Source organism: Microcaecilia unicolor, chromosome 7 (assembly GCF_901765095.1).
Source record: "Microcaecilia unicolor chromosome 7, aMicUni1.1, whole genome shotgun sequence".
Taxonomy (NCBI): domain Eukaryota; kingdom Metazoa; phylum Chordata; class Amphibia; order Gymnophiona; family Siphonopidae; genus Microcaecilia; species Microcaecilia unicolor.
In genome coordinates, this window is record NC_044037.1 from 52,356,060 (window position 1) to 52,371,954 (window position 15,895).

Here is a 15,895-nt window from a genome sequence, read left to right on the forward strand (position 1 = left end):
CACATAATGAAAAGAATAACAACTTTGTAATTATGTTTCCAATACTTGCAAAACCATGTACTTGCACAAACAGAAAAAGTATCCAAATAACACTATGGCTTAAACTTTGTATAGAATATAGAGAAGATAACTTTTTTTTTCTTTTTAATCATCTCTTTTTGACATACACGTTGCATTTTATATATATATACTAGTAAAACAGGCCCGTTTCTGACACAAATGAAACGGGTGCTAGCAAGGTTTTCCTCGGAGTGTGTATGTTTGAGAGAGTATGTGTGAGATTGACTATGTGAGAGAGAGAGAGAATGTACGAGTGTGTGTGTGTGACAGAGAGAGAGTGAGACTGCTGGGTGCGAGTGTGTCTCCTCTGTCCCCCCTCCAGCCACCCAGTGATTCTCCTCTCTCCCCTGCTCCCGCTCCAGCCACCCAGCGATTCTACTTTTTCCCTTGCCCCACACCGATGCTCTTCTCTCCCCTGCCCCCTCCAGTCACCCACCGAGTCTCCTCTGTCCTCTGGCCCCCTCCAGCCACCCAGTGAGTCTCCTCTGTCCCCTGCTCCCCCTCCCTGTTCCCGGCCCCCCTCCAGCAACCCAGCGATTGTCCTCTCTCTCCTGCCCTCCTCCAACCACCCAGCGATTTTCCTATCTCCCCTGCCCCCCTCCAGCCACCCAGTGATTCTCCTGTGTCCCCTGCCCCCCTCCAGTCACCCAGCGATTATCCTCTCTCCACTGCCCCCCCTGCCCCCCTCCAGCCACCCAGCGATTCTCTCTCCCCGCCCCTGCCGCCATGCCCCCCGATGTCATCGCTCACCCCCCCCCCCCGATGTCGCCGCAGCCACTGCACCCCCGTCCACCCCCACCCAGGTCGTTGCCGCCGCCGCCACTCCCCCTCTCCGTCCGCCCACCCACCCAACAAACCTGCCCAAGTCTCCAGCGTCAGAGGCGGCGCCAGCTCCGATTTCTGCCCACTGCTGCTTCTCCTATTCAGCAGCAGCGGTCACTACAAAAACACCTATAGCTGATTTTAGGAAGCAAGATGGCACCGTAGGCAGCCAGCAGTCATTGGCTGTTGGCTCTGAAGCCGCTCCTTCTCTCGCCTCTCACGTCGCTGCGCTCCTCCGGGGTCGTCCTCCAGCGGCAGTGACGTGGAGACGAGAGAAGGAGCTGCTGGCTGCCTGCGGTGCTGTCTTGCTTCCTAAAATCAGCTGTTGGTGTTTTTGTAGTGGCCGCTGCTGGCGCCGCCTCTGACGCTGGAGACTTGTGCAGGTCTGCTGGGTGGGTGGGAGCGGCGACCTGGGGAGGGGAGAGCAGTGGCTGCGGCGACCTCGGGGGGGGGGGAGCGGTGGGGACCTTGGGGTGGGTGGAGGGGTGAGCGGCTGGGGCGGAACCCCGGGGGCGGACTTGCCCCGGGCCTGGCCCAGTCTGCTCCTTCAAAGTTCGAATGTCTCTCACTGGGTTCGTGACGTCAGGAGATGGTTGCGATCCCAGTGAGACACATTCGAACGCTGAAGGAGCAAATTATTATATTAGATAGATCTTGTTAACACTGAACCCTTATTTGGCAGCTTGACCTCCAGCTGTACTACCAAGAGATTACAGCTAGGTGACACTGCTGCCATTTTGAACCTAGGACAGCATCAGGGTAGCAGCATCTGGGGATCACTCCTGCTCCGCCACTAAGCCACTGTGGACACCCCCAATAAAGGAAGAGAGGGCTGCATGCTGATGGAGAAATCTGGTCTTAACCTGCTAATTTGATTTCTTTTAGTCCTGATAGACCAGTCCAGCCAAGTGTGTTCTGCTCCCCAACAGCAGATGGTGGCAGAGAATACTGGGGCCAATACTGAGACCATGAGAGGAAGCTTGGATAAGCCCCCCCCAGGCAAACCCAGAAATTCGATGCCAGGGCCTTATCCGGCAACCGGCATTGAATTTCCAGGCTTTTTTGGTCGCTAAAAACAAATAGTTAAGCCAATATTCATCTGCTGCTCCGCCACTAAGTTATAGCAGCCAAAGATAGACCTGTTATTTACACAGGTCTATCTAGCCGCTAAACTTAAACCGCTCAGCCAATGAATATTGGTGTGGTACAGCCAGTGATCGGAATAGCCGCTAAGCAGCAATATTCAGCCAAGACAGCCAACTGTCTTGCAGTGAATATTTAGCGCTTAGCCAGCTGTAGGCTATTTAACCAGCCAGCAGCCATTCCTGGCTGGTTAAGTAGTTTTAAATATCAGCCGGACTGACTTTTTGTGGCATCACCCCTGTATATAAGGCATGGTCAAGCCCTGAACCTTGTCAGTATACTTGTGACAAAAGCAAGGCTAAACAATGAACTTTTGAACAACAATCAACCAATGAATAGATGCCCCTGATAAGGAGCGGCTATGTACAACTATGGCACCAGGGAGCCCATCAAGATGGCATTGAGTTCTAAGCAGTAAGAGACAACAACCCATAGTCTTCATGGGAAGGGCCTGGACTGGTCTAGCAGATTACAGAAAAGGAAATTAGCAGGTAAGACCAAATTACACTTTCCTTATCATACTGTTAGACCAATCCAGACAAGTGGGAAGAAGACATGACCCCTTCTAGCGCCACTATATGTAAGGCAGAGTCCTCCCATGCCTGTACATGCAATCTATAATGCTTAAAGGATGTCTTCCAGAGCCATCATTTGATCTGGTGGAGTGGACCAAGAAAGCAGGAGACACCGCCTTCTTCTTTAATAGGTAAGCCATTCCAATAACCTCCTTTATCCAGTGGGACAATAAGGCCTTTGAAGCTGCTTCCCCTTGTGTAGGCCTCCATATAAAAAGGCGGTCTGAAATATGAAAATAATTTATCACCTTCAGGTAATGGAGAAAGATTCTACAAACATTCAGAGTGTGCAGGACCTCCAGCCAAGTTGGTTCTTTCAGGAAAGGACCAAGAGATAAACTGCCTCATTGAGATGGAAGACACAATCTTTGGTAAGGACGGAAAGAACCATATGCAACACACCACATTCTCTATGAGGGCACAAGAGGAATCTCTATGGGAGAATGCCTGCAAATCAGGAGACATGTCTAGCTAATGAGATGGCCATCAAAATGGTCACTTTCTGAGATAAATCTTCGCCAAGCTTGAGGAGTTCAAACAGTGGACGAAACAATTCTGGAATATACTACCACGCAACTTGAAAACAATCCACGAACTAACCAACTTCCACAAACTACTGAAAACTCATCTCTTCGATAAAATTTACTGTAAGGAGCAATACACATGAAGTCCACACTCACTATTCCAGAAATACACCAATACATTCTTTGAACTCTCATCCCCCGTAATCTCATCACACTTAAACCTTCACTCACAGAAAATGTTATACCGAATTGTTCTTTTGCTAAGGTTCTATCACCCTACAAATTTCCCGTTGTCTTTCCATTGTTCTTTTTCTTGTCCTATTCCCAACGATACCTTGACTTTGTCTCGCTTAACTTCTTACAATGTAATCCATAACTGATTATAACAAATTGTATTTCCATTATTTACAATGTATTGTAAGCCACACTGAGCCCGCAAATAGGTGGGAAAATGTGGGATACAAATGCAATAAAATAAATAAATAAAAAAAGACTTCCAGAACCACAGGCAAATCCTATTGGAGAACTACTGGTTGGGAAGGAGGATGAATTTGCTCAACTCCCTTTAGAAATTGTACAATGTCTGGGTGAGCTGCCAGCGAAACCTTTTTCACTCATCTCTGGAAACAGGCCACTGCTACCACCTGAACCTTCAGGGAACTGAGCAACAGATCTCACTCTAGATCTTACAAAAAGGTCAAAATACAAATATCTGCATATCACACCATAACGCCCTGGGCTGTACACCAGGGCTCAAACACATACCAAACCTACACATAAACAAATGAAGTACACATATTTTGCACCCTGAGTAGTACTGACACCATAGCTGTGGAACAACACATGGGCATTAACCACCACTTTTCAACTACTAAACTGTAAGTCAAAAGGGCTTGTGTTCTCCATCAAGACCAGTCCTTGATGCAATAGAACAGAGTCATGCTCCTTCACTAACAAGCTCACTAGACTGGTGTACCAAGGTCACCGAGATCAACCACGAAGTATCATGATCACTTAGCTGGATAACTGGGAATCCTGCACAGAACCTAGCCAATCAGTGGCCATGGTGGTAGCATGTACCGAAGTCCCTCCAAAGGCCATGGTTGCAACAGTATAACCAACCCTTGTGATATGACCTCTCTGCTAAGACTGAAGAATCTGCTCACCTTGAAGTGGCAGCTGAATGGCATCAAGGCAAATGCAGGGAGGCCCAAGTGGTCTACTCAGGTATGGCCTGAAGGATAAGCGCTGCGCGCTTGTGGGAAACTCCTGTGGGTCAACAGCCTGAGCTCTTCAGAGTTTAACTCATGAGCCTTACCAACCAACATGGCTTCAAACTCTGCTGCTGCCAAAATGTCTGCCGACTAAACCTGACTACATCTCAAACAAAAATATCTCACCATGGTACTAACGCAGCAGGTTCAACAGCTTGTCATCGGCTCTTAGTAGGCATAGTGGCTGAAACTGAAAAGTGGGGGGGAGGGGGAGGGGGAGAGGGAGGAACAGAATAGGAAAGGGAAATACGGCCCGAGAGACACTGCTCACCACACAGGGCCCTCTCCTTTGAGCAGAGCCCCACAGGGTCCAGCTGCCCTATCACTTCAACCCCCCTCAGGAGCTACCCCATAAACCCCACTGCTGGCATCTAGGAAACTCTCTAACTCTACAAGGGAGTAGGTCCTTAGACTGGCCTTTAGGAGCTTTACAGTGGCCCTTAGCAGGACACCACAGGATTTTGACCACAGCCCAAGTCCCAGGGAGCCAGGCTTGAAATAAATTCTACTACATTAATCCAGACTACAATCATCTGCTGGAGGCAGAGAATACTGGAAATGTTCGAGACTGTATTATAGGGGTAATAACGCCACTGAAAAAGAAAAAGAAATCAGTACTCTCTACTTCTAGTATATGGCTAAAGAGCACACTCAGTTGTCTGAACTGGTCTAGCCATGATGATATAGAAACTTTTTTTTAAGTAGCAGGCTGTGGTAATTTTACACTGACAGATCAGGTGTACTTACCACCTCTTGGGGAAGAAGTGGAAATTGAACATGTGCTGTATGCAGCAGTGATGGCACATGGTAAATTAATGTGCATTAACAGCAATGTCCACATCTATAACCCACACATTTTCCATCTCTTTCCCACCCCCTTACCCAGCAAAAGGTTATCATGCAAATAAGCACACATTAACTGCTTCACATATTAGTAAACTGGCCATCATCTTTTAATCCCTACTGAAGTTGTTCAGAATGCAAGCTGACATCCTTTTACATGCACTTCCACAGCAGAGTATGATATTCCTCCAGTAATCCACATCCCCCACTTTCTAGGTGGTGACATTCATAACAGAGAGAGTATTCCTATGTGGCAAACCTAATAAAATGGAATATAATCCAACCATGTGAACAAGCAAATAAACATGCTGGCATGTGTAAACAGAATGCGATTTTAGCTAGCCACATAATCAAGAGGTCATTTACTAATTAATGTGCGTGATTGCCATAGGACCCATTTTTATGCAATTTGCCCTGCAGCAAATCAGATTTGTTTATTGTCAGTAAATGGCCCTGCAAACATATTAATGTCAAGGGCCCTATTTACTAAGCAGCGTTATAGGCGCATTAATGTTTTTAACGCGAATCAACCATATATGCACATTAACCACGTACATGTCTACAATATCCCTGTAGGCACCTACAGGGTTAGCATGCGTGCTAAAAACACTAATGTACCTTAGTAAACAGGGCCCTAAGTAAGAAAGCTGTGGCCAAAACCAGTGGTACTTCTTTTGCTAAATTAGAAAAATTTCTTACAGCTGGACACAAACAATACCAGTGCTTTCAAAACTCAAGTGGCCTTTTACTAATGTATGTTAAATCAGGTAACACATTACCTATCAAGCACTCAGTTGATGAGATGACTTGATAATTGATATTGATAATATGCTAATTCCGGTATAAATTGCAAAGCATGGAATGAGGCAGGAAATGTGCATGTTAAATGCAATAAAACGGCAATGCCATTTCAATGGATGGTGTTAAGTGCGTCTGCAGTATCAGCAATGCATTTACCCCCAGATTTTATACAGCGCACCTAGAGATCCGCGCCAAAATCCAAGCATATTCTATAACAATGCACATAACATAATTGGCTTAACAAGCTAATCAGCGTTGATAACAGCTCTAAAGCAATAATGGGCACTAATTGGCAATAATTAGAATTTACATGCACAACTCACTAAGCGCATTCTGTAATGCACTGCGCCTAACTTCTAATGCGCACAGCAAAAAGGGGAGTGGTTATAGGCAGAGAAATGGGCATTTTGTGGGTGTTCTGAAATTTACGCACGTAGTTATAGAATATGGCTAAGTGCGCCTAAATCTACCGCCGAGATTTACGCCACATTTTCTTTGGTGTAAATGGCAGTTTTAGGCACTGAGATATCAACTAAGCGTATTCTATATTCCGCAACTAAATCTAGGCGCCGCTGATAGAATACGCTTAGTCGACACTAATTTCCACATTGATTTTTTAGGTGCCATATAATCTTCCCCTTAGTGTGCAATAAATGTATTTTCTCTGGGTTAATTGAATGAGCAGATGATAGGAACACCCCAACCCGGAAGCTTAGCAATTATTGCACAGTAATTGCAAATCTTTAGCATATATTAGTAAAAGGCACACACAATAAGACTGAGTAACTTTCTTTAGGTGGGAGTGGGGAGGGGCTAGCAGTACCTACTTTATCTTTCCACTGCTAGGCTTCTAGCACTATGACCATCCTTTCACAACTACCTAAAAATCTGTATCCTATTTTTCCACCTTTCCTACTCTGGTCACAGTAGCAATAGTCTGAAGTCTGGAGCCAAAGCAAATAAAAATTAAGATCATAAATTTAAAACCTTCAGCCTCAGAAATACAAGCAGTCTATAAGCACTCCTGATCTCCTAAAGTGCAATTCAATAGATAGCATTTGTTTTATCCTGGATGAAAAGAACAATGATATCTAAGCAAATTCTTGTTCTGTTGTTATAGTAAAATATAGTGACATTGACAGCAGACTAAATCTTTACTATGTACTGCTTCTGGAAGTTTCACTGGTTAACTTTGACCTTTTAGGTAGGAAAGGTAGTAGATTAAAAGGTTAACACTTCAAAGCTGGAAGGTCACAAATAAACATTTTTATAAATTTAATGCTTGGAAAAAGACTGTAAAATAGAAATTTTGGGCAACTATAACAAGTGTAACAGATAGCTCCTAAAATAAATCCATCTTGTTAAAATTGCTATTGTGAAGCAGGAATCAAACAAGAAAGGAACTCTGCAAATTTATCACATCAAAACACTCCAGATACATCCCCAACTAGTCTAAATAGTTAAGCTTAAATCCTGAACACTAAAAAGTATGAAACAACCAGACACAGAAAATTTGTCATGGTGTATTACGTTTAGTTGGCATCTTTCTTTTCTGCAGGGATAAGCAAAGGGCTACTGTGGTCAAAAAATGCAGTATGCTCTTATAAAACAACGTCTATCAACTGGGCCAGTGCAAACACTGTACTAAGTCAAGCAATCCTAATTTCTATATTTTTTATTTTTGTTATTTATCTTTGTTACATTTGTACCCCGCGCTTTCCCACTCATGGCAGGCTCAATGCGGCTTACATGGGGCAATGGAGGGTTAAGTGACTTGACCAGAGTCACAAGGAGCTGCCTGTGCCTGAAGTGGGAATTGAACTCAGTTCCTCAGTTCCCCAGGGCCAAAGTCCACCATCCTAACCACTAGGCCACTCCTCCGCTCCTAAATAAATAAATAAATAGAATGCACTTTAGAAAAGAGAAAAATAATTAACCAACCTCACGCTTATTTATCCATTAAAACATGTGTTCTATTGATTACACAAGCTCAGTTACTGTAGGAATCTAAACAAAATCTCAGAAAAATGACAGCTATTTGCAACCCGAAAAACAGGTGGTCAGTCTTTGAGGGGAAAAAAAAAAGCTACTCCAGTTACAGTTTCAATAACTAAAAGTAAACTGAAAAAGAAACTAAACGCACCACTTGTTGCTCAGTCTTTATAGCCTGCATCCTTTTCTTCCATCTGGTTTGCAGTTCTATAGTTCCATTCTCACACTCAACCCACCAGCTGTCTTCAATGACTAACTCCTCTATGGAACCCATCATCACTCCCCACTCATTAGGTCTCAGTAAAACTGGAGGATGTAGTTAAAAAAAAAACACACAGGAAGGGGAGTGGAGCACAAACTTCATTCCTTTTTATACAGTCATGCTGCCAAACATTAGACAAACACATAAGTTTCAATATCTAAGTTTTATAGTTTTTTTTGTTTGCATCAATTTAGTTATATCTAAATCCTTTTCTAAGTAACCTTTCCAGTAATACTGGTTTATAAGTTCAAAAGTATTTTTTCAACTTTCACTTCCACTTCCATCATTTTTTGTTCCAGCATGTTAAATTGCGAACATACCGCACCTTTTACCAAGCTGTGGTAAAAGGGGCAGTGCGGTAGCATTGGTGTATGGATTTGCCGTGTGCTGTAGCCTCCTTTTACCGCAGCGGGTAAAAGGTTTTTTTTGTGTGTGTATGTGGGGGGGGTTTAAAGGAAATGGTCCTGCGGTAAGTAAACCACTTACCACATGGCCATTTCCCAGGCACCATCCATTGAGGTGGTAGTAAGGGCTCCTATCCTCATCCAGGTAAGCACCTGGCACTATAACATAAAAATCCATTTTCTAGTGCCTGAGTTGGCGCGTGGCAGAGGCCGGGACTACCACCAGGCTCCTGTGGTAAGCCCAATTTGCTATGCATCAAAGCAGCAGTAGCCATACTGCCCTTACCGAAATCTACTACCAGTTGCCAAATTGAGTTCAGCATCACCTCAGCAGGCTTCTTCAACAGAAAATCAGGTATTTCTGTTTCAGGTACCTTGAAAATTGAAGAAATCACACCTGGCTCCATTTCAGCCTCCCTCCCACCGCTGATAACATCTATAGGAGCACTTCCATTCCGGGTGCTCGGAGACATCAAAAACCCTGAAACACTGCTAAGCTGAACCACTTCTCGCAGGGGGGGGCCCACTCTAGCTTCTCCCAGCTGAAGCACTACCGCTGCCGTAAGCGGTGAATTACTGCCCTGCAGCGGTGGAGAAGGAGCTCTCCAGTCTGGGCTCTAGGTGGTTTCCAGCACAGGAGACATTGAGGTTACTCCTCCATCTCCCCGAGTCTCAAGGAGGACACTCACCAACTCTATAAGTGTCCCGGCCCTTCTCGCAAAAGAATCAATTGAGCTGACAGAAGGGGGTGAAGGCCTCATGACACAAATGTGCAGCCATCTTACTCCTCTGCTTTGAAATACCCGAAGAAAGCAAATTCAGGAAACAGCAGAGAGGCTCAGTGTGTCAGGTACATGCAGCCACTTGGATCCTCCCCCACTCATAAAAGATTTGTCGAATATAAGAGGTAGATGCAAGGTTTTTGAAAACTATACATGAAGGAACAATCTTCGCTTTTAGAATTTTCCTAGTGTGTCCTTAGTAACACCTAAGGATATGCTGAAGCGATATTTGTTGGAAATCTTGAATGTTCCTGAGGATAATATTCCGCCTTTTTCACAAGTAGCGAATGCTACATACCTGTAGAAGGTATTCTCCGAGGACAGCAGGCTGATTGTTCTCACTGATGGGTGACGTCCACGGCAGCCCCTCCAATCGGAATCTTCTCTAGCAAAGCCCTTTGCTAGCTCTCGCGCGCCCGTGCGCACCACGCATGCGCGGCCGTCTTGCCGCCCGAAACCGGCTCGAGCCGGCCAGTCTCATATGTAGCAAAAGAGATACAAGGGAAGACACAACTCCAAAGGGGAGGCGGGCGGGTTTGTGAGAACAATCAGCCTGCTGTCCTCGGAGAATACCTTCTACAGGTATGTAGCATTCGCTTTCTCCGAGGACAAGCAGGCTGCTTGTTCTCACTGATGGGGTATCCCTAGCCCCCAGGCTCACTCAAAACAACAACCATGGTCAATTGGGCCTCGCAACGGCGAGGACATAACTGAGATTGACCTAAAAAATTTACCAACTAACTGAGAGTGCAGCCTGGAACAGAACAAACAGGGCCCTCGGGGGGTGGAGTTGGATCCTAAAGCCCAAACAGGTTCTGAAGAACTGACTGCCCGAACCGACTGTCGCGTCGGGAATCCTGCTGCAGGCAGTAATGAGATGTGAATGTGTGGACAGATGACCACGTCGCAGCTTTGCAAATTTCTTCAATGGAGGCTGACTTCAAGTGGGCTACCGACGCAGCCATGGCTCTAACATTATGAGCCGTGACATGACCCTCAAGAGCCAGCCCCGCCTGGGCGTAAGTGAAGGAAATGCAATCTGCTAGCCAATTGGATATGGTGCGTTTCCCCACAGCCACTCCCCTCCTATTGGGATCAAAAGAAACAAACAATTGGGCGGACTGTCTGTTGGGCTGTGTCCGCTCCAGATAGAAGGCCAATGCTCTCTTGCAGTCCAATGTGTGCAGCTGACGTTCAGCAGGGCAGGAATGAGGACGGGGAAAGAATGTTGGCAAGACAATTGACTGGTTCAGATGGAACTCCGACACGACCTTTGGCAAGAACTTAGGGTGAGTGCGGAGGACTACTCTGTTATGATGAAATTTGGTGTAAGGGGCCTGGGCTACCAGGGCCTGAAGCTCACTGACTCTACGAGCTGAAGTAACTGCCACCAAGAAAATGACCTTCCAGGTCAAGTACTTCAGATGGCAGGAGTTCAGTGGCTCAAAAGGAGGTTTCATCAGCTGGGTGAGAACGACATTGAGATCCCATGACACTGTAGGAGGCTTGACAGGGGGCTTTGACAAAAGCAAACCTCTCATGAAGCGAACAACTAAAGGCTGTCCCGAGATCGGCTTACCTTCCACATGGTAATGGTATGCACTGATTGCACTAAGGTGAACCCTTACAGAGTTGGTCTTGAGACCAGACTCAGACAAGTGCAGAAGGTATTCAAGCAGGGTCTGTGTAGGACAAGAGCGAGGATCTAGGGCCTTGCTGTCACACCAGACGGCAAACCTCCTCCATAGAAAGAAGTAACTCCTCTTAGTGGAATCTTTCCTGGAAGCAAGCAAGATGCGGGAGACACCCTCTGACAGACCCAAAGAGGCAAAGTCTACGCTCTCAACATCCAGGCCGTGAGAGCCAGGGACCGGAGGCTGGGATGCAGAAGAGCCCCTTCGTCCTGCGTGATGAGGGTCGGAAAACACTCCAATCTCCACGGTTCTTCGGAGGATAACTCCAGAAGAAGCGGGAACCAGATCTGACGCGGCCAAAAAGGAGCAATCAGAATCATGGTGCCTCGGTCTTGCTTGAGTTTCAACAAAGTCTTCCCCACCAGAGGAATGGGAGGATAAGCATACAGCAGGCCCTCCCCCCAATCCAGGAGGAAGGCATCCGATGCCAGTCTGCCGGGGGCCTGAAGCCTGGAACAGAACTGAGGGACTTTGTGGTTCGCTCGAGATGCGAAGAGATCCACCAAGGGGGTGCCCCACACTTGGAAGATCTGGCGCACCACTCGGGAGTTGAGCGACCACTCGTGAGGTTGCATAATCCTGCTCAACCTGTCGGCCAGACTGTTGTTTACGCCTGCCAGATATGTGGCTTGGAGCACCATGCCGTGACGGCGAGCCCAGAGCCACATGCTGACGGCTTCCTGACACAGGGGGCGAGATCCGGTGCCCCCCTGCTTGTTGACATAGTACATGGCAACCTGGTTGTCTGTCTGAATTTGGATAATTTGGTGGGACAGCCGATCTCTGAAAGCCTTCAGAGCGTTCCAGATCGCTCGCAACTCCAGGAGATTGATCTGTAGACCGCGTTCCTGGAGGGACCAGCTTCCTTGGGTGTGAAGCCCATCGACATGGGCTCCCCATCCCAGGAGAGACGCATCCGTGGTCAGCACTTTTTGTGGCTGAGGAATTTGGAAAGGACGTCCCAGAGTCAAATTGGACCAAATCGTCCACCAATACAGGGATTCGAGAAAACTCGTGGACAGGTGGATTACGTCTTCTAGATCCCCAGCAGCCTGGAACCACTGGGAAGCTAGGGTCCATTGAGCAGATCTCATGTGAAGGCGGGCCATGGGAGTCACATGAACTGTGGAGGCCATGTGGCCCAGCAATCTCAACATCTGCCGAGCTGTGATCTGCTGGGACGCTCGCACCCGCGAGACGAGGGACAACAAGTTGTTGGCTCTCGACTCTGGGAGATAGGCGCGAGCCGTCCAAGAATCCAGCAGAGCTCCTATGAATTCGAGTCTCTGCACTGGGCGAAGATGGGACTTTGGGTAATTTATTACAAACCCCAGTAGCTCCAGGAGGCGAATAGTCATCTGCATGGACTGCAGGGCTCCTGCCTCGGATGTGTTCTTCACCAGCCAATCGTCAAGATATGGGAACACGTGCACCCCCAGCCTGCGAAGTGCCGCTGCTACTACAGCTAGGCACTTTGTGAACACCCTGGGCGCAGAGGCGAGCCCAAAGGGCTAGCACACAGTACTGGAAGTGACGTGTGCCCAGCTGAAATCGCAGATACTGTCTGTGAGCTGGCAGTATCGGGATGTGTGTTTAGGCATCCTTCAAGTCCAGAGAGCATAGCCAATCGTTTTGCTGAATCATGGGGAGAAGGGTGCCCAGGGAAAGCATCCTGAACTTTTCTTTTACGAGGTATTTGTTCAGGGCCCTTAGGTCTAGGATGGGACGCATCCCCCCTGTTTTCTTTTCCACAAGGAAGTACCTGGAATAGAATCCCAGCCCTTCTTGCCCGGATGGCACGGGCTCGACCGCATTGGCGCTGAGAAGGGCGGAGAGTTCCTCTGCAAGTACCTGCTTGTGCTGGAAGCTGTAAGACAGAGCTCCCGGTGGACAATTTAGAGGTTTTGAGGCCAAATTGAGGGTGTATCCTTGCCGGACTATTTGCAGAACCCACTGATCGGAGGTTATGAGAGGCCACCTTTGGTGAAAAGCTTTCAACCTCCCCCCGACCGGCAGGTCGCCCGGCACTGACACTTGGATGTCGGCTATGCTCTGCTGGAGCCAGTCAAAAGCTCGCCCCTTGCTTTTGCTGGGGAGCCGCGGGGCCTTGCTGAGGCGCACGCTGCTGACGAGAGCGAGCGCGCTGGGGCTTAGCCTGGGCCGCAGGCTGTCGAGAAGGAGGATTGTACCTACGCTTGCCAGAAGAGTAGGGAACAGCCCTCCTTCCCCCAAAAAATCTTCTACCTGTAGAGGTAGATGCTGAAGGCTGCCGGCGGGAGAACTTGTCGAATGCGGTGTCCCGCTGGTGGAGATGCTCTACCACCTGCTCGACCTTCTCTCCAAAAATATTGTCCGCACGGCAAGGCGAGTCCGCAATCCGCTGCTGGAGTCTATTCTCCAGGTCGGAGGCACGCAGCCATGAGAGCCTGCACATCACCACACCTTGAGCAGCGGCCCTGGACGCAACATCAAAGGTGTCATACACCCCTCTGGCCAGGAATTTTCTGCACGCCTTCAGCTGCCTGACCACCTCCTGAAAAGGCTTGGCTTGCTCAGGGGGGAGAGCATCAACCAAGCCCGCCAACTGCCGCACATTGTTCCGCATGTGTATGCTCGTGTAGAGCTGGTAAGACTGGATTTTGGCCACGAGCATAGAGGAATGGTAGGCCTTCCTCCCAAAGGAGTCTAAGGTTCTAGAGTCTTTGCCCGGGGGCGCCGAAGCATGCTCCCTAGAACTCTTAGCCTTCTTTAGGGCCAGATCCACAACTCCAGAGTCGTGAGGCAACTGAGTGCGCATCAGCTCTGGGTCCCCATGGATCCGGTACTGGGACTCGATCTTCTTGGGGATGTGGGGATTACTTAGTGGCTTGGTCCAGTTCGCAAGCAATGTCTTTTTCAGGACATGGTGCAAGGGAACAGTGGACGCTTCCTTAGGTGGAGAAGGATAGTCCAGGAGCTCAAACATTTCAGCCCTGGGCTCGTCCTCCACAACCACCGGGAAGGAGATGGCCGTAGACATCTCCCGGACAAAGGAGGCGAAAGACAGACTCTCGGGAGGAGAAAGCTGTCTCTCAGGAGAGGGAGTGGGATCAGAAGGAAGACCCTCAGACTCCTCGTCAGAGAAATATCTGGGGTCTTCTTCCTCTTCCCACGAGGCCTCACCCTCGGTGTCAGACACAAGTTCACGGACCTGTGTCTGCAACCTCGCCCGACTCGACTCCGTGGAGCCACGTCCACGATGGGGGCGTCGAGAGGTAGACTCCCTCGCCCGCATCGGCGAAGCTCCCTCCGCCGACGTAGTCGGGGAGCCCTCCTGGGAGGTGGCCGCAGTCGGCACCGGGGACCTCACCCCGGGCGATGGGCCAGCTGGCGCCACGCTCGACTGTACCGGAGGCGCAAGCACCGCCGGTACCGGAGGGGTAGGGGGAGACCCACCCGAAGGCTCACCGCCACCAGCAGGGGAATGGACAGCCCTCACCTGCACTCCTGACGATGCACCACCGTCCGACGACATCAGCAGACGAGGTCCCGGAACCACCGACGCCGATGCAGCTATCCGATGTCTCGGCGCCGATGCAGAGGGCCGATGCCTCGATGCACTGGCGGCCAAGGATGAAGGTCTGGACGCTGATGACGTCGATGCACACGATGACCCCGGTGCCGATGCCGACGAAGAGCCCGAGAACAAAACGTTCCACTGGGCCAATCTCGCTACCTGAGTCCGCCTTTGTAACAGGGAACACAGGCTACAGTTCTGAGGACGGTGCTCGGCCCCCAGACACTGAAGACACGAAGAGTGCCTATCAGTGAGCGAGATTACCCGGGCGCACTGGGTGCACTTCTTGAAGCCGCTGGAAGGCTTCGATGTCATGGGCGGAAAAATCACGCCGGCGAAATCAAAATCCGAAATGACGAATTTGAGCACCAAAAACTTTGAGGGAGAAAAATCTCGACCGAGGCCGAAAAGAGGCCTACCCCGACGACGAAAGAAAACTTACCGGGGCAAAGACTGGAAATACAGGAAGGGGCAAACGAAACCCAAGGGGGTTTGCGGAGCACTTTCCGAACGAATTAAATCTTTTCCGAAGAAAAAACACGTCGATTTTAACAAAGGACGCGCAAGGTCGACTCTCCGGGGCTCGACACGGCAAAAAACACAGCCGTACCGAGTGCGGACGAAAGAAGACTGGCCGGCTCGAGCCGGTTTCGGGCGGGAAGACGGCCGCGCATGCGCGGTGCGCACGGGCGCGCGAGAGCTAGCAAAGGACTTTGCTAGAGAAGATTCCGATTGGAGGGGCTGCCGTGGACGTCACCCATCAGTGAGAACAAGCAGCCTGCTTGTCCTCGGAGAATTATTATTTATCATCTAAACCTTCAGAAATTCATCAGGATATTCATCCTAATGTGTCTAACAGATGTTTCTGCAATATTGGAGTCTTCAGATTCTGCCACCATAGCCAACAAATTAGCTGCAGTGGCATCAACTCCAGATAAAGACTGGCTGTTGAGGGACTGTGTTTTTTAAGAACAGGGGAAAAACCTTTAAGGGTTTTTTAAAAAAAAAGGGAAAATTAGGTTCTTACCTTGGTAATTTTCTTTCCTTTAGTCACAACAGATGAATCCATTAACTGATGGGTTATGTCCGCCTACCAACAGGTGGAGATAGAGACCACTGAATAGTGCTCTATGGATGGCTAGCTCCATCTGCCTTCAGTATTT

At 48.6% G+C, this 15,895-nt stretch overlaps 1 protein-coding gene across 2 annotated transcripts in view; it reads right to left on the reverse strand.

The window, feature by feature from the left end:
* LOC115473827 (fibronectin type-III domain-containing protein 3A-like) overlaps nucleotides 1-15,895 on the reverse strand; it is a 175,980-nt gene that overhangs the window by 143,698 nt on the left and 16,387 nt on the right. The gene's annotated exons all lie outside the window — the stretch shown is intronic.